Below are 20,158 nucleotides of genomic sequence, written 5' to 3' on the forward strand. Positions count from 1 at the left end.
TTATCGGGCTAATAAAAATTTGCAAAAACTGATAATACGGTATTGATTTTGATAATTTTCATCCACGTGAAAAAATTTCGCCAAATTGGCGATTTAAAAAAAAGTTTAATCACTTTTAAAGCATTTAAGCTATTTTGTACTTTTTAAAGCCCAGATAAATTCTTCATTGCAAGATAGATTCTTCATTGCAAGATTGCAAGGCATATATAGTTTAAAATTATAGCTTTGCCTCAAGTGTAAGGCACTTAAACTCTCCTTTTTTTTCATGGTCTCTCCTTATACTAAATATTAACTCAAACTCTCCTTTTTTTTTCCAAATTTCATTAACCGTTGATTAACCAACTCCTACTGCGCAACTCTTTTAAGTTTATGAACAATTACTTCCAATTATAGGTTTCACTTTCAAGTACATGGCGTGCAATGTAGGGAAAAGTGCCATCTATTAGAGACCTTTAAAACTATATTCTATTCCTCCAGATAAAGTTCCTACTATGCCACAACGCGATTTTATGAGATTTTTCAGCCTACTGAATATATATCATATAGCCTAGTGAAATTTTGACAGTGAAAACTGTGATAAGTGAAAACTTACATAGAGTGCGTGGTCAAATTAGACAGTGCTTAACACGGATAAATCATTTTTTTTTCTTTTATGGATATTTTTAATTTAGCAAGTCTGTTATTTATTAAAAAGTGCACAGGAGCCGATGTTAGTTGAAAACGTAAAATTTTATTTATTTTATCGTTTTGGAGATTTATTTTGTTTTACCTAGAAACATATTTGTTGTGAAAACTTTGAATATTTTCTAGATATGGTCTACTCAAAAAGGAATAAGATTTAGATTTTTATATCATTTCACCAATTTAGTGAAATTGTAATACAAAACTGTATAAAAATATTTCTGAATTTCTTTTTTTTGATAAATTTATGAATGGTTTAAAATAGCATTCAATCACTCTTTCAGACAATATTTGTCCTTTTTCTTCGGTTAACATCCTAGATGATCAACCTAGAAGACAAGGTGATCAGGTTACAAAAGGTTTGATTTCTTTTATTAAGTAGGATGAATTCAATTACAATGGATAATTTTTTCAAACTACTACATTAAGAAATCAAAATGTTTGAGTTAATATTTAGTATAATATTTATATTAACAACCATCATACTATATCAAACACGTGATTTTTTCAAAAAATTTTAATTAAAATATTTGAAAATTATGCTATACTCTTATTTGAAAATTAAGGTGAAAAATTGCTCTAATTAAACTAAGTGAACTAATTAATATGTAATTGAATGAATAATTATTGTAAAATAATACATTTGCGAACTGTAATTAAAATTAATTCTTAATGTTTGTAAAACAAAATTATTTGTTTAGAAAAGTAATAGTTTTTTTATTTATTATTTTCTTCTTGTTATAAGGGTTCAGGTACATGATTGAGTGCATTTAAATGAAATGGTTATTTTTGCACATTGAAATCTACATTTTCATACTCTACTAAACTCACATTGTTGTTAGCGCATCCAACAAAGGAAAATTTATTTTTGTATAAGTATATTTAAAAAAACTGTGGCATCAGTCATTTGCAATTGTTACACAACAATGATTCAAAATTAATAGTCACAAATTCAATTGTTATTTAGAACACTTAATTATATTGTCAGTTAGACTTCAAAATTCAAGAACTCGACACTGAAAAGTAGTAAGAAAATTGTAAGTCTCTTTATTTTGATTATCTTTTCGAATATTAAAGTAATTTTATATTTAAAAGCGTTTTACTCACAACAAGTTTATAACTAATACATATAATGCATAATTTTTAGTCTTTTATCAATCTACATATTTCTTTCAAAAATTTAATGTGCATTAAATTTATCACAAATACATTGCCAGATCAAACAACATCTACATTAACGTTGTCAGATTTTTGATATTATGGCAGAAATGAAATTACCAAATTCTTTTCCTTTTAGTACAATATAGTAAAATATATCCAAATTAATTCTTCTTACCAAATTCATTTCTTTTTAGTACAATATAGTAAAATATAACCAAAACTCCTCTAAAATTAAAAACATTTTCTGCTTTTTGTGTTGCAAACGGTTCTAAAAATTTATCCAGCTTGTAGGGTTTATAAATATTACAGATTGAGTTTGAATTATTAAATAAAATACGAAGAATTAAAGAGGACAAAACATTTATTATTAATAAAACAGGTAAGAACTAACGACAAGCACAAACGTTCCATGAAAATTATAAACAAGCTAACTGATGCCACTCTCAGCTTTTAGAAATAAAAAAATTAATGCCGCGGTGGCCAAGAGTATCATTTTCTACGTATTGCTACCGAAAAAGAAAGATGTAACCAAATGAAATGTAGTTTTTTGATGGCTAACTAAGGTTGGTTGTCGCCAATTTTCTGACACCATATGAGAACAAACCACAGCAAACTAACTTTATTACTAAGTTCATTATTTATATTAGAATTGACTTTTAAACTAATGAAGAATTCAAAATTTTAATAATACAAAATTTGAAATTTTCTATTCTGAATGACAATTGTAATTCATTTTTAAAACTCTTATAAGAGAACTGCACTAACTGGCACTTAACATGTTTATTGGATTTGATTTCAGTGTAAAGTAATGACCGAAAACAATAATTTGTTTTTTTATTTTTATTTTTCAAACCTTCAAAAAAGTTATCAGTCAACAGAAGTACTGATTTTTGAACTCCAACTTTCTTAATGCAACTCCAACTTTCTCAGTTGTCACCAAATTTCTTAAAGCATTGGCAAAATAATTGCTATTGAACAGAATTGAAATTAATGAAGTATTGGAATTTCAAAAATAAAATATTTGTAATCTTTGTTTCAAATCAATAATTTTTAATCAATGTTCATAAAGTAGTGCCAGACTTGCATATGTTAGCATTCAAATTGCTTTCAAGAGCATAGAGAGGCACTTAAAAGAAAAGTGTTAATTTTCAGTATATAATAGAAAATGGACTTATTTTGAGGGGATTTAATCTTAGACTATGTCAACCTTCATCTATCAAAAGGTACCTCATGATAGAATCAAGTTAACATCTCTTATATACTAGTGATTCGGTATTTAATATTTATAGTGGTAGTTACGCCACATTACTCCCCTTCGAGAATTTTATCTCTGATAGAATTCGATGAACAGATACCACTAGCTGATTAATGCTGTTTTATTTATTAACTTCAATTTTTTGCTCATTATATTTATTTTTTTTTTTCCAAGCATTTCGCTCGTTATTTTTTTTATAGCTTTTTCGCTATTTTTTCCCATCATTTTTTTATAGCTTTTCGCTATTATTATTTTTTTTCTAGCATTTCGCTCATTATTATTTATTAACCGGGAGACTTTACTTACACTTCACCGGATTTCTTTTTTTTTCTTTGAGCAGTATATTTTTTTTAAGCAAATCAACTGTTTAATGTGGATTCATCCATCAATATTGACAATTTCTTATCACGTCCGGGTCACCAATGTGGGGAATTATAAATCGACTACATCAACCTTCATCTATCAAAAGGTACCTCAAGATAGAATCGAGTTAACATGTCTTATATACTAGTGATTCAGTATTTAATATTTATAGTGGTAGTTACGCCACAATTTCACAACATGTAAACATTTTTCTATACATCGATAGAGAACCGTAGGGGCTTAGGAGATAGAGGGTCCGCCTTCCAGTGAAGTGTACCGGGTTCGAATCCCAGCAATGACTGGTCGATTTGAATTTGGCAATTGGCTTGCACTAACCACAGTGCTGACGCAAAATATCCTCAGTAGTAGATGGATTATGGGTTAGATTCCCCTTGCCATCAGAATAACCGTGGGAGGTTTTCGTGGTTTTCCACTCTATGTAACGCAAATGCGGCTAGTTCCATCGAAAAGTCCTCCACGAAGACAAAATTTCACCCAATACTTGATCCAGGATCTTCTGGATTGGGTTCTAGGATACAGAGTTGAACATTAGTAGTCGTTAACTCAAAATTGGGTCAGCTGTTGAACGATGGTTATAAAATAAAATAAAATAAAATAAAATATATATCGATGGAGAAATAAAGTTAAAAAATATAACAGAAATATGTCATTTCAAAGATATATGTTGGAATTAATTTGAAAACAATTATATATTACATCAAGTAGCCATAATAAAACCATTATAAGTTCCATGCATTTTTATTAGCAAATTTCGTAGCTATCTTAAAATCTTGAGTCTGGACAAAAAATTAGATTAAATGTTCCCAACAACTAATTTATAGTATAAATTTAAATTTAATTATATCAAACAGTAAAATAGCAGAATCTCATAAACTAGTAAGTGTTCTTAAATAGATTATTTCTCACAATTCATCAGTTTATTGTGTAACTTTACTAATCAAATTTGCAGTACCACTTTAGCTATATATCAGAAGTAGTTTATAAAATAAGCAATTTAAATAGCTTAAACTATTCTTCAAATCAAACAGGTAGCAATTAATTTTTCATAGTTTAAATACGTCTACTAATTAGACAGACAAGAGTTGCCTAATTCGCACCTCTTCTAAATCCTACCACCTCTGATTTCTGAAGCAATATTGTATAGAGAAAGTCCTCTAGCGAATAAATAATGAAGCTTATTTTTCACATGGAAATCCACGCAAAAGAATTAAGTTGCTGTGTTCTTGCATTAGATTTCGATTTAAGTTTATTAGTTTTACAAGTTTTCAATGTAATTTTTGAGCATCTTGTGCAAGGATTTGAATATTGGAAATCTAAACAATTTCAGTAAATTTAAATGAGATTTATTTTGCTTCCGGTTAGTCAAGTAGTTATTTAGTAATTATTGGTTAATGACATCTATGTTGAATAACTTATATATGCTGAATAATAATTGTCTGAATAACTTGTATGTTGAAGGCTTACAACCAAGCGAATTTCTCCATTTCTAAAAATTGTAAAAGGAAAGTTGGCTATGAATCTGACTAATCAGGTCGGTTTCCGGTTAACCGGTTTTCTGAATCATACCACTTACGGAAACAATTTTCCGTACCTGCTGTGCAAAGATTATTACCAAAATATAGTATTAGTAACTGAATGACTATATTTTATTACTAAAATAATTCAAAAGTAACTGCCACTGATCTGTAACTGATACAAATTTAAATGTGAAAAATGGTACGATTTAGGCTAATTTTCTTATTAGCATTAAAAAAAAGCTACCATATTGACAAGTAAGACTATTAGGGGGAAATTGGTTTTTCTTTGCTATAAATTACTTAATATGTCAAGCATGTTTTCAGCACGTGACCTCAAAACTCATAAAAATATATTTATAATTGATAAAACAAATTCTCTAAATATTTATAATTAAAAAGTTTTTGCTGTTATATTTTTTTATAAAAATAAAAAACCGTAAATCGCAACTTTGGTGTTTAATCACCCACAAGCTTTAATAACTTTCAGAATATCAAACTATAACCAAATATTAAAAAAAGTTGATAATTCAATAATTTACTAAATGCCTGAAAAAGAAAAATATTTATATGCATTTGCCAATATAGTTATAAAACCTGATACTTTTTTTCATTATTACCCCCTGTCGTACATTGAAACAATGCACTTTTTGTTTCTAGACAGAAAAAAATTACATTTTCATACGCTATATTAAGCATGCATTGTTGCTAATACTTTTCCAACAATCATTTTTGTATAAGAACTTGTCTTCGGTCATATGCAATTGTTACAAAACAATGAAATGCAATCAACAATGATATTTATATGTTTAATTGTTATTTCGAATACTAAATTTTGTCAGTTGGATTGCTAAACTCAAGAATTCGACACCGAAATTTGTAAGAAAAATGTAAGCTGTTTTATTTTAAATATGTTTTTAATTATTTTAATATTTTTGTATTTCAAATCGTCTTATTCACAGCCTATTCTTAAAACAGTTTAAATTTAAATAAAAGAATAAAAATAAATGTGCATTAATTTTTAGCCTTACATCAGTCAACATATTATTTATATTAAACGCGAAATTCTAACTTCGCAAAGTGTGTGAAGCTGAACTCAAATTAATTGTGAAAAACAACAGTTTTTCATAATTTTGAATCAATAGAAAATCATGAACAACAGAGAATGGTGAATTGGCACTTACCAAATTCATTTTGTTTTAGAACAATATCGTGAAATATGATCTACATATTTCACAATTTGAAGCATAATTGTTTGCTTATTGCTAACGATGTTAGCAACAGAAATAATGAATTTTGATTGCTAATTGACGTAAGCTGTCGCTAACTTTCTGGAACTGTTACGAACTAACTCCGACTGAACAACCTTTATAATAATGAAGGATTCGAATTTTAATGAAACAAATTTTGTTATCGTCTTTTTTAATTCATATTCATGAAGAAGTACCGTGACTGCGTGAACGAAATGCTTGCAAGAGAACCAAAGTACCTGGCACTTATCGAATCTATTGCTTTTCAGAGGTAAATCAAATCGGTAATTTTAAGCTTAATTGTTTTTAAAAGTTTGTAATATTTCCCAAATAAATTTTTTTTTATATATCTCAAACATATTTCACAATTCCCTGAAAACCAATAGATTCTACAAGTGCCAGATACTGGGGTCCTCTAGTAAGCATTTTGACAACGTGGTCAAAACAGAAATGTGACGATTCAATTAAATTTAATAAAATGTGACTCCTCTTTTTAAAATTAATTTATTTTTAAATGTTTCAAACATTATTCTAAATTATACAACAAATAATTTTAGCTTTTTGGACAGAAAGACATCAGAAGAAAACTTGGGTTTCAAGATGGTACTTGTAAGTACTGAAGATCTCACAAGAGGAAAAGCTTATTATAGCTTAGACAAGCTTATTAGAGACAAGCTTATTACAGAGAAAAGTTTATTTGAAATCAAGATCGAGTACTGCATCCTTCTCTAACTGTAAGTTTATAATTACTACCTTCTGCGAGTAATTTATCAATTATTAATAACGTCTACTACATTTTTAATAAAAAGAATCATAATAATTTTTTTCTGTAAAAACGGACTTTTTTTTAAAAAATATTTATATCTATTGATTTGTTATAATAACTAAGTAAATGTAGTACAGATAAAACGAATTATTATATAATATAACTTATAAAACTACTTAATTCTAGCTACTCATTCTTATTCTAATTATAAACTTATAGCTTGCAAAAATAATTGATTATAAAATATTTTACAAAGGAGTTTTGTTTAATCCACTTATTAATTTATTATTATATTATTATTAGTAAACGAATTTGCAAAATTTTATAATTTCGGTCAAACTAAGCCATTTGGCGACGAATTTGAAACTAAAATTTTATTTTTTAAGCAACCGCTGCAATTCTACGCAAATTTAAATAAGTAAAGTTTGATTGAAAGATTTAAAAGATCCCATCACATTGTAATTTATAGTCGAACAAAATATTAAACACAAAAAAAGTCCAAAATCAGAGATGAATAAAAACTAATGAAAAAGCATAGTAAAAGGTACAAGAGCATCAAGACAAAAAAATGTGTGTCGAACAATACTTAGTGTCTGTTAACCTTTGAGTAACTATCGTTGGAAGCAACAGGTTAACCCCTCAATTTAACAATTATCTCTGGCGGAGTTATCTCGGGCTTTTGTGTTAAGGGATTACATCTTTGTAGACACATGGCTTGTAGGGAAAATTGAAAACTTTATCACCATATATTGAAACCTAATATCGTCCATTTCATCAAATCGACTGCATGAATAAAATGGACAGGTGGGAAATGGAATAAAATGGAATAATGAGAAGGAAAGTAATCCGCAGCGGTAGTGAAATTTTAAACTAGACCAGCTGACACACGAAGAAAGGGGAAGGTAAAATCTCATATGGAATAATGACTTTAAACTGTTTGACCTTTCGATTTTAAAAATTAAGAACTGGGAAACATTACCGGAAATGAAGTGTCTTGGGATAAGGTTTGTGAGAGGACCACAAGGCTCATCCTGAACTGCGAGCCATTACAAAAACAGACATGTAAGTACTGGTTTTATAAACTATAATACAATTTACATTAAGTTTGTAAACTTATAATTATTAACCATCTGAAAGTATTTCAATGTTAGATAAAGAAAATAAAAAAAATGCTGGTAGTCTAGGTAGATCCAATTTAGAGCATTATAGCTCTTGTAATGAAGGGTCCATTTCACTAAAAAAGAAAACAAAATTATTTAAACGAACGATGACCGGATTATCAACGAAATTTTCAATTCTTCATCAGCTGGACCACAGAAAAAGGAAAGACCAAATTTTAATTGAAATTAAGGCCGAATAAGAACACAAAAAAGCATTACCGGAACGAAAACAAGTAACTACAAAAATATTCTTTGGAAAGACTAAAGCTAACACTGAGCGGCGATTTAACAAGAAACTGAAATTTTCTACTTTTCATCAAATTATACGTTGAAAGATTACAGATAAATTTAAGTAGAAAAAATAGCAGATTTCCATCAACTTAAATCTGAAAAATAGTAAAAGTACTAAAAAGAAGGAAAAAAAATTATGAAGGAAATAAATGTCATTATATATATATATATATATATATATATATATATATATATTATCTGAGCGATAAAATAATTAAAAGATATTATTTACCTCGAAATTATTTATCTATATCATTTTTTTTCCCTGTGACATTTGAAACCAAGAACTCTCTCCATTGGTCAGCAATAAAACAATACACCTCCTCTGCAAGAAATGGCGGGGGAGGGGGGGGGGGGTTAGAAAGGAATAAATTGACAGCAGTTTTCACCAAAGAAATGTCGTCAAAGAAAGCCTTTTTGAACTAGAGACATTTTTTTAATAATACAGACTAAAAAAAAAAAAAAAACTATTTATATTCTTAATTGTAACTTTAATTACGGAAATACTGAGCGAAAAAGTGCAATGTTAGAAGGGGTTGTCCCAGTTCCAATCTCCCTGAATATTAATATCAAATTGTATTTGTCTCAAAAGACGCTTAACTTCTTGTTAATTTTATGAGAATAAATAAGAGAATCATTTAAAAAAACTATATCCAAAATTTTCTTCAGATTTCGTAAGTATTTTAATCTTTTTTAAGATATACCTGAAATTATAAAAAACAGATATAACAAAAAAAAAAAAAAAAAAAAAAAAAAAAACAGTATTAGAGACGTGCCAGGTGAAGGTTTAACCGGATTTCGGGTGCTATGGCCTAACAGCCATTATATCTGATTTTTGGTTTGTAAAAAGCACATGGTTCTAATGCATGATATTTTTGAGATTGCAGTTAATTTGTTTTTGATTTCTATCAAAATAAAAGTAAGGGCTAATTTTTTGGAAGAAATTTAAAAAATGCTTTTAGTTATTGTAACGGCCATCATCATTACTTAGGGGATAGAAAAGGGATTCATTATGCATTACATCCCCAACAGTTTCCTCAGATTTCACATACATTGATTTTCACACAAGATTAAAATTCCATTCTTTTTTGAATTACCATATAGTTTGTTTTCTTTTTTTTTGAAATAAAAAATTGAGGCAATTTCTTCAAAGTAATTTAAAAATTCTTTAAGTTATTATAACGGTCATCAACAACACTTAAGGCCATGCATTAGAAATTACATCGCCAACAGATTCCTCATGAGCCATACATTTTTTAATTTTTCCAATGATAAATAATAATTTTCTTTCAAACTCCACCCCACATATAGCAATAAAAGTTATATTTTTTAATGCACTAAAATCTTAATTTAAAATTATGGATATGAGGATATAAAAATCATACAAATTAAGTGGATATCGTAAAAATAAACTTGCATTAGAGACGTGCCAGGTGAAGGTTTAACCGGATTTCAGGTGCTATGGCCTAACAGCCATTATATCTGATTTTTGGTTTGTAAAAAACACATGGTTCTAATGCATGATATTTTTGAGAATGCAGTTAATTTGTTTTTGATTTCTATCAAAATAAAAGTAAGGGCTAATTTTTTGGAAGGAATTTAAAAAATAATTTTAGTTACTGTAACGGCCATCATCATTACTTAGGGGATAGAAAAGGGATTCATTATGCATTACATCCCCAACAGTTTCCTCAGATTTCACATACATTGATTTTCACACTAGAATAAAAATCCATACTTTTTTGAATTACCATATAGTTTGTTTTCTCTTTTAAATAAAAAATTGAGGTAATTTCTTCAAAGTCATTTAAAAATTCTTTGAGTTATTATAGCGGTCATCAACAACACTTAAGGGCATGCATTAGAAATTACATCGCCAACAGATTCCTCATGAGCCATAAATTTTTTAATTTTTCCAATGATAAATAATACTTTTCTTTCAAACTCCACCCCACATATAGCAATAAAAGTTATATTTTTTAATGCACTAATATCTTAATTTAAAATTATGGATATGAGAATATAAAAATCATACAAATTAAGTGGATATCGTAAAAATAAACTTGCATTAGAGACGTGCCAGGTGAAGGTTTAACCGGATTTCGGGTGCTATGGCCTAACAGCCATTATATCTGATTTTTGGTTTGTAAAAAACACATGGTTCTAATGCATGATATTTTTGAGATTGCAGTTAATTTGTTTTTGATTTCTATCAAAATAAAAGTAAGGGCTAATTTTTTGGAAGGAATTTAAAAAATAATTTTAGTTACTGTAACGGCCATCATCATTACTTAGGGGATAGAAAAGGGATTCATTATGCATTACATCCCCAACAGTTTCCTCAGATTTCACATACATTGATTTTCACACTAGATTAAAAATCCATACTTTTTTGAATTACCATATAGTTTTTTTTCTCTTTTAAATAAAAAATTGAGGTAATTTCTTCAAAATCATTTAAAAATTCTTTGAGTTATTATAGCGGTCATAAACAACACTTAAGGGCATGCATTAGAAATTACATCGCCAACAGATTCCTCATGAGCCATAAATTTTTTAATTTTTCCAATGATAAATAATACTTTTCTTTCAAACTCCACCCCACATATAGCAAGAAAAGTTATATTTTTTAATGCACTAAAATCTTAATTTAAAATTATGGATATGAGGATATAAAAATCATACAAATTAAGTGGATATCGTAAAAATAAACTTGCATTAGAGACGTGCCAGGTGAAGGTTTAACCGGATTTCGGGTGCTATGGCCTAACAGCCATTATATCTGATTTTTGGTTTGTAAAAAAACACATGGTTCTAATGCATGATATTTTTGAGATTGCAGTTAATTTGTTTTTGATTTCTATCAAAATAAAAGTAAGGGCTAATTTTATGGAAGGAATTTAAAAAATAATTTTAGTTACTGTAACGGCCATCATCATTACTTAGGGGATAGAAAAGGGATTCATTATGCATTACATCCCCAACAGTTTCCTCAGATTTCACATACATTGATTTTAACACTAGATTAAAAATCCATACTTTTTTGAATTACCATATAGTTTGTTTTCTCTTTTAAATAAAAAATTGAGGTAATTTCTTCAAAGTCATTTAAAAATTCTTTGAGTTATTATAGCGGTCATCAACAACACTTAAGGGCATGCATTAGAAATTACATCGCCAACCGATTCCTCATGAGCCATATATTTTTTAATTTTTCCAATGATAAATAATAATTTTCTTTCAAACTCCACCCCACATATAGCAATAAAAGTTATATTTTTTAATGCACTAAAATCTTAATTTAAAATTATGGATATGAGGATATAAAAATCATACAAATTAAGTGGATATCGTAAAAATAAACTTGCATTAGAGACGTGCCAGGTGAAGGTTTAACCGGATTTCGGGTGCTATGGCCTAACAGCCATTATATCTGATTTTCGGTTTGTAAAAAACACATGGTTCTAATGCATGATATTTTTGAGATTGCAGTTAATTTGTTTTTGATTTCTATCAAAATAAAAGTAAGGGCTAATTTTTTGGAAGGAATTTAAAAAATAATTTTAGTTATTGTAACTGCCATCATCATTACTTAGGGGATAGAAAAGGGATTCATTATGCATTACATCCCCAACAGTTTCCTCAGATTTCATATACATTGATTTTCACACTAGAATAAAAATCCATACTTTTTTGAATTACCATGTAGTTTGTTTTCTTTTTTTTGAAATAAAAAATTGAGGTAATTTCTTCAAAGTAATTTAAAAATTCTTTAAGTTATTATAGCGGTCATCAACAACACTTAAGGGCATGCATTAGAAATTACATCGCCAACAGATTCCTCATGAGCCATACATTTTTTAATTTTTCCAATGATAAATAATAATTTTCTTTCAAACTCCACCCCACATATAGCAATAAAAGTTATATTTTTTAATGCACTAAAATCTTAATTTAAAATTATGGATATGAGGATATAAAAATCATACAAATTAAGTGGATATCGTAAAAATAAACTTGCATTAGAGACGTGCCAGGTGAAGGTTTAACCGGATTTCGGGTGCTATGGCCTAACAGCCATTATATCTGATTTTTGGTTTGTAAAAAACACATGGTTCTAATGCATGATATTTTTGAGATTGCAGTTAATTTGTTTTTGATTTATATCAAAATAAAAGTAAGGGCTAATTTTTTGGAAGGAATTTAAAAAATAATTTTTGTTTCTGTAACGGCCATCATCATTACTTAGGGGATAGAAAAGGGATTCATTATGCATTACATCCCCAACAGTTTCCTCAGATTTCACATACATTGATTTTCACACTAGATTAAAAATCCATACTTTTTTGAATTACCATATAGTTTTTTTTCTCTTTTAAATAAAAAATTGAGGTAATTTCTTCAAAATCATTTAAAAATTCTTTGAGTTATTATAGCGGTCATAAACAACACTTAAGGGCATGCATTAGAAATTACATCGCCAACAGATTCCTCATGAGCCATAAATGTTTTAATTTTTCCAATGATAAATAATACTTTTCTTTCAAACTCCACCCCACATATAGCAAGAAAAGTTATATTTTTTAATGCACTAAAATCTTAATTTAAAATTATGGATATGAGAATATAAAAATCATACAAATTAAGTGGATATCGTAAAAATAAACTTGCATTAGAGACGTGCCAGGTGAAGGTTTAACCGGATTTCGGGTGCTATGGCCTAACAGCCATTATATCTAATTTTTGGTTTGTAAAAAACACATGGTTCTAATGCACGACATTTTTGAGATTGCAGTTAATTTGTTTTTGATTTCTATCAAAATAAAAGTAAGGGCTAATTTTTTGGAAGGAATTTAAAAAATAATTTTAGTTATTGTAACTGCCATCATCATTACTTAGGGGATAGAAAAGGGATTCATTATGCATTACATCCCCAACAGTTTCCTCAGATTTCACATACATTGTTTTTCACACTAGAATAAAAATCCATACTTTTTTGAATTACCATGTAGTTTGTTTTCTTTTTTTTGAAATAAAAAATTGAGGTAATTTCTTCAAAGTAATTTAAAAATTCTTTAAGTTATTATAGCGGTCATCAACAACACTTAAGGGCATGCATTAGAAATTACATCGCCAACAGATTCCTCATGAGCCATACATTTTTTAATTTTTCCAATGATAAATAATAATTTTCTTTTAAACTCCACCCCACATATAGCAATAAAAGTTATATTTTTTAATGCACTAAAATCTTAATTTAAACTTATGGATATGAGGATATAAAAATCATACAAATTAAGTGGATATCGTAAAAATAAACTTGCATTAGAGACGTGCCAGGTGAAGGTTTAACCGGATTTCGGGTGCTATGGCCTAACAGCCATTATATCTGATTTTTGGTTTGTAAAAAACACATGGTTCTAATGCATGATATTTTTGAGATTGCAGTTAATTTGTTTTTGATTTATATCAAAATAAAAGTAAGGGCTAATTTTTTGGAAGGAATTTAAAAAATAATTTTAGTTATTGTAACTGCCATCATCATTACTTAGGGGATAGAAAAGGGATTCATTATGCATTACATCCCCAACAGTTTCCTCAGATTTCACATACATTGTTTTTCACACTAGAATAAAAATCCATACTTTTTTGAATTACCATGTAGTTTGTTTTCTTTTTTTTTGAAATAAAAAATTGAGGTAATTTCTTCAAAGTAATTTAAAAATTCTTTAAGTTATTATAACGGTCATCAACAACACTTAAGGGCATGCATTAGAAATTACATCGCCAACAGATTCCTCATGAGCCATAAATTTTTTAATTTTTCCAATGATAAATAATACTTTTCTTTCAAACTCCACCCCACATATAGCAAGAAAAGTTATATTTTTTAATGCACTAAAATCTTAATTTAAAATTATGGATATGAGGATATAAAAATCATACAAATTAAGTGGATATCGTAAAAATAAACTTGCATTAGAGACGTGCCAGGTGAAGGTTTAACCGGATTTCGGGTGCTATGGCCTAACAGCCATTATATCTAATTTTTGGTTTGTAAAAAACACATGGTTCTAATGCACGACATTTTTGAGATTGCAGTTAATTTGTTTTTGATTTCTATCAAAATAAAAGTAAGGGCTAATTTTTTGGAAGGAATTTAAAAAATAATTTTAGTTATTGTAACTGCCATCATCATTACTTAGGGGATAGAAAAGGGATTCATTATGCAATACATCCCCAACAGTTTCCTCAGATTTCACATACATTGTTTTTCACACTAGAATAAAAATCCATACTTTTTTGAATTACCATGTAGTTTGTTTTCTTTTTTTTTGAAATAAAAAATTGAGGTAATTTCTTCAAAGTAATTTAAAAATTCTTTAAGTTATTATAACGGTCATCAACAACACTTAAGGGCATGCATTAGAAATTACATCGCCAACAGATTCCTCATGAGCCATAAATTTTTTAATTTTTCCAATGATAAATAATACTTTTCTTTCAAACTCCACCCCACATATAGCAAGAAAAGTTATATTTTTTAATGCACTAAAATCTTAATTTAAAATTATGGATATGAGGATATAAAAATCATACAAATTAAGTGGATATCGTAAAAATAAACTTGCATTAGAGACGTGCCAGGTGAAGGTTTAACCGGATTTCGGGTGCTATGGCCTAACAGCCATTATATCTGATTTTTGGTTTGTAAAAAACACATGGTTCTAATGCATGATATTTTTGAGATTGCAGTTAATTTGTTTTTGATTTCTATCAAAATAAAAGTAAGGGCTAATTTTTTGGAAGGAATTTAAAAAATAATTTTAGTTATTGTAACTGCCATCATCATTACTTAGGGGATAGAAAAGGGATTCATTATGCATTACATCCCCAACAGTTTCCTCAGATTTCACATACATTGTTTTTCACACTAGAATAAAAATCCATACTTTTTTGAATTACAATGTAGTTTGTTTTCTTTTTTTTTGAAATAAAAAATTGAGGTAATTTCTTCAAAGTAATTTAAAAATTCTTTAAGTTATTATAACGGTCATCAACAACACTTAAGGGCATGCATTAGAAATTACATCGCCAACAGATTCCTCATGAGCCATAAATTTTTTAATTTTTCCAATGATAAATAATACTTTTCTTTCAAACTCCACCCCACATATAGCAAGAAAAGTTATATTTTTTAATGCACTAAAATCTTAATTTAAAATTATGGATATGAGGATATAAAAATCATACAAATTAAGTGGATATCGTAAAAATAAACTTGCATTAGAGACGTGCCAGGTGAAGGTTTAACCGGATTTCGGGTGCTATGGCCTAACAGCCATTATATCTGATTTTTGGTTTGTAAAAAACACATGGTTCTAATGCATGATATTTTTGAGATTGCAGTTAATTTGTTTTTGATTTCTATCAAAATAAAAGTAAGGGCTAATTTTTTGGAAGGAATGTAAAAAATAATTTTAGTTACTGTAACGGCCATCATCATTACTTAGGGGATAGAAAAGGGATTCATTATGTATTACATCCCCAACAGTTTCCTCAGATTTCACATACATTGATTTTAACACTAGATTAAAAATCCATACTTTTTTGAATTACCATATAGTTTGTTTTCTCTTTTAAATAAAAAATTGAGGTAATTTCTTCAAAGTCATTTAAAAATTCTTTGAGTTATTATAGCGGTCATCAACAACACTTAAGGGCATGCATTAGAAATTACATCGCCAACCGATTCCTCATGAGCCATACATTTTTTAATTTTTCCAATGATAAATAATAATTTTCTTTCAAACTCCACCCCACATATAGCAATAAAAGTTATATTTTTTAATGCACTAAAATCTTAATTTAAAATTATGGATATGAGGATATAAAAATCATATAAATTAAGTGGATATCGTAAAAATAAACTTGCTTTAGAGACGTGCCAGGTGAAGGTTTAACCGGATTTCGGGTGCTATGGCCTAACAGCCATTATATCTGATTTTTGGTTTGTAAAAAACACATGGTTCTAATGCATGATATTTTTGAGATTGCAGTTAATTTGTTTTTGATTTCTATCAAAATAAAAGTAAGGGCTAATTTTTTGGAAGGAATTTAAAAAATAATTTTAGTTACTGTAACTGCCATCATCATTACTTAGGGGATAGAAAAGGGATTCATTATGCATTACATCCCCAACAGTTTCCTCAGATTTCACATACATTGATTTTCACACTAGAATAAAAATCCATACTTTTTTGAATTACCATGTAGTTTGTTTTCTTTTTTTTTGAAATAAAAAATTGAGGTAATTTCTTCAAAGTAATTTAAAAATTCTTTAAGTTATTATAGCGGTCATCAACAACACTTAAGGGCATGCATTAGAAATTACATCGCCAACAGATTCCTCATGACCCATACATTTTTTAATTTTTCCAATGATAAATAATAATTTTCTTTCAATCTCCACCCCACATACAGCAATAAAAGTTATATTTTTTAATGCACTAAAATCTTAATTTAAAATTATGGATATGAGGATATAAAAATCATACAAATTAAGTGGATATCGTAAAAATAAACTTGCATTAGAGACGTGCCAGGTGAAGGTTTAACCGGATTTCGGGTGCTATGGCCTAACAGCCATTATATCTAATTTTTGGTTTGTAAAAAACACATGGTTCTAATGCACGACATTTTTGAGATTGCAGTTAATTTGTTTTTGATTTCTATCAAAATAAAAGTAAGGGCTAATTTTTTGGAAGGAATTTAAAAAATAATTTTAGTTATTGTAACTGCCATCATCATTACTTAGGGGATAGAAAAGGGATTCATTATGCAATACATCCCCAACAGTTTCCTCAGATTTCACATACATTGTTTTTCACACTAGAATAAAAATCCATACTTTTTTGAATTACCATGTAGTTTGTTTTCTTTTTTTTTGAAATAAAAAATTGAGGTAATTTCTTCAAAGTAATTTAAAAATTCTTTAAGTTATTATAACGGTCATCAACAACACTTAAGGGCATGCATTAGAAATTACATCGCCAACAGATTCCTCATGAGCCATAAATTTTTTAATTTTTCCAATGATAAATAATACTTTTCTTTCAAACTCCACCCCACATATAGCAAGAAAAGTTATATTTTTTAATGCACTAAAATCTTAATTTAAAATTATGGATATGAGGATATAAAAATCATACAAATTAAGTGGATATCGTAAAAATAAACTTGCATTAGAGACGTGCCAGGTGAAGGTTTAACCGGATTTCGGGTGCTATGGCCTAACAGCCATTATATCTGATTTTTGGTTTGTAAAAAACACATGGTTCTAATGCATGATATTTTTGAGATTGCAGTTAATTTGTTTTTGATTTCTATCAAAATAAAAGTAAGGGCTAATTTTTTGGAAGGAATTTAAAAAATAATTTTAGTTATTGTAACTGCCATCATCATTACTTAGGGGATAGAAAAGGGATTCATTATGCATTACATCCCCAACAGTTTCCTCAGATTTCACATACATTGTTTTTCACACTAGAATAAAAATCCATACTTTTTTGAATTACAATGTAGTTTGTTTTCTTTTTTTTTGAAATAAAAAATTGAGGTAATTTCTTCAAAGTAATTTAAAAATTCTTTAAGTTATTATAACGGTCATCAACAACACTTAAGGGCATGCATTAGAAATTACATCGCCAACAGATTCCTCATGAGCCATAAATTTTTTAATTTTTCCAATGATAAATAATACTTTTCTTTCAAACTCCACCCCACATATAGCAAGAAAAGTTATATTTTTTAATGCACTAAAATCTTAATTTAAAATTATGGATATGAGGATATAAAAATCATACAAATTAAGTGGATATCGTAAAAATAAACTTGCATTAGAGACGTGCCAGGTGAAGGTTTAACCGGATTTCGGGTGCTATGGCCTAACAGCCATTATATCTGATTTTTGGTTTGTAAAAAACACATGGTTCTAATGCATGATATTTTTGAGATTGCAGTTAATTTGTTTTTGATTTCTATCAAAATAAAAGTAAGGGCTAATTTTTTGGAAGGAATGTAAAAAATAATTTTAGTTACTGTAACGGCCATCATCATTACTTAGGGGATAGAAAAGGGATTCATTATGTATTACATCCCCAACAGTTTCCTCAGATTTCACATACATTGATTTTAACACTAGATTAAAAATCCATACTTTTTTGAATTACCATATAGTTTGTTTTCTCTTTTAAATAAAAAATTGAGGTAATTTCTTCAAAGTCATTTAAAAATTCTTTGAGTTATTATAGCGGTCATCAACAACACTTAAGGGCATGCATTAGAAATTACATCGCCAACCGATTCCTCATGAGCCATACATTTTTTAATTTTTCCAATGATAAATAATAATTTTCTTTCAAACTCCACCCCACATATAGCAATAAAAGTTATATTTTTTAATGCACTAAAATCTTAATTTAAAATTATGGATATGAGGATATAAAAATCATACAAATTAAGTGGATATCGTAAAAATAAACTTGCTTTAGAGACGTGCCAGGTGAAGGTTTAACCGGATTTCGGGTGCTATGGCCTAACAGCCATTATATCTGATTTTTGGTTTGTAAAAAACACATGGTTCTAATGCATGATATTTTTGAGATTGCAGTTAATTTGTTTTTGATTTCTATCAAAATAAAAGTAAGGGCTAATTTTTTGGAAGGAATTTAAAAAATAATTTTAGTTACTGTAACTGCCATCATCATTACTTAGGGGATAGAAAATGGATTCATTATGCATTACATCCCCAACAGTTTCCTCAGATTTCACATACATTGATTTTCACACTAGAATAAAAATCCATACTTTTTTGAATTACCATGTAGTTTGTTTTCTTTTTTTTTGAAATAAAAAATTGAGGTAATTTCTTCAAAGTAATTTAAAAATTCTTTAAGTTATTATAGCGGTCATCAACAACACTTAAGGGCATGCATTAGAAATTACATCGCCAACAGATTCCTCATGACCCATACATTTTTTAATTTTTCCAATGATAAATAATAATTTTCTTTCAATCTCCACCCCACATACAGCAATAAAAGTTATATTTTTTAATGCACTAAAATCTTAATTTAAAATTATGGATATGAGGATATAAAAATCATACAAATTAAGTGGATATCGTAAAAATAAACTTGCATTAGAGACGTGCCAGGTGAAGGTTTAACCGGATTTCGGGTGCTATGGCCTAACAGCCATTATATCTAATTTTTGGTTTGTAAAAAACACATGGTTCTAATGCACGACATTTTTGAGATTGCAGTTAATTTGTTTTTGATTTCTATCAAAATAAAAGTAAGGGCTAATTTTTTGGAAGGAATTTAAAAAATAATTTTAGTTATTGTAACTGCCATCATCATTACTTAGGGGATAGAAAAGGGATTCATTATGCATTACATCCCCAACAGTTTCCTCAGATTTCACATACATTGTTTTTCACACTAGAATAAAAATCCATACTTTTTTGAATTACCATGTAGTTTGTTTTCTTTTTTTTTGAAATAAAAAATTGAGGTAATTTCTTCAAAGTAATTTAAAAATTCTTTAAGTTATTATAACGGTCATCAACAACACTTAAGGGCATGCATTAGAAATTACATCGCCAACAGATTCCTCACGAGCCATACATTTTT

At 28.3% G+C, this 20,158-nt stretch overlaps 1 protein-coding gene across 1 annotated transcript in view; it reads right to left on the reverse strand.

Moving 5' to 3' along the window:
* Positions 1 to 20,158, reverse strand: part of Snoo (Sno oncogene) — a 441,297-nt gene that overhangs the window by 314,194 nt on the left and 106,945 nt on the right. The window lies entirely within an intron of this gene.

The sequence above is a fragment of the Parasteatoda tepidariorum genome, chromosome 2, assembly GCF_982258835.1.
Source record: "Parasteatoda tepidariorum strain Cologne lab strain chromosome 2, Ptep-v5.0, whole genome shotgun sequence".
NCBI classification, from domain to species: domain Eukaryota; kingdom Metazoa; phylum Arthropoda; class Arachnida; order Araneae; family Theridiidae; genus Parasteatoda; species Parasteatoda tepidariorum.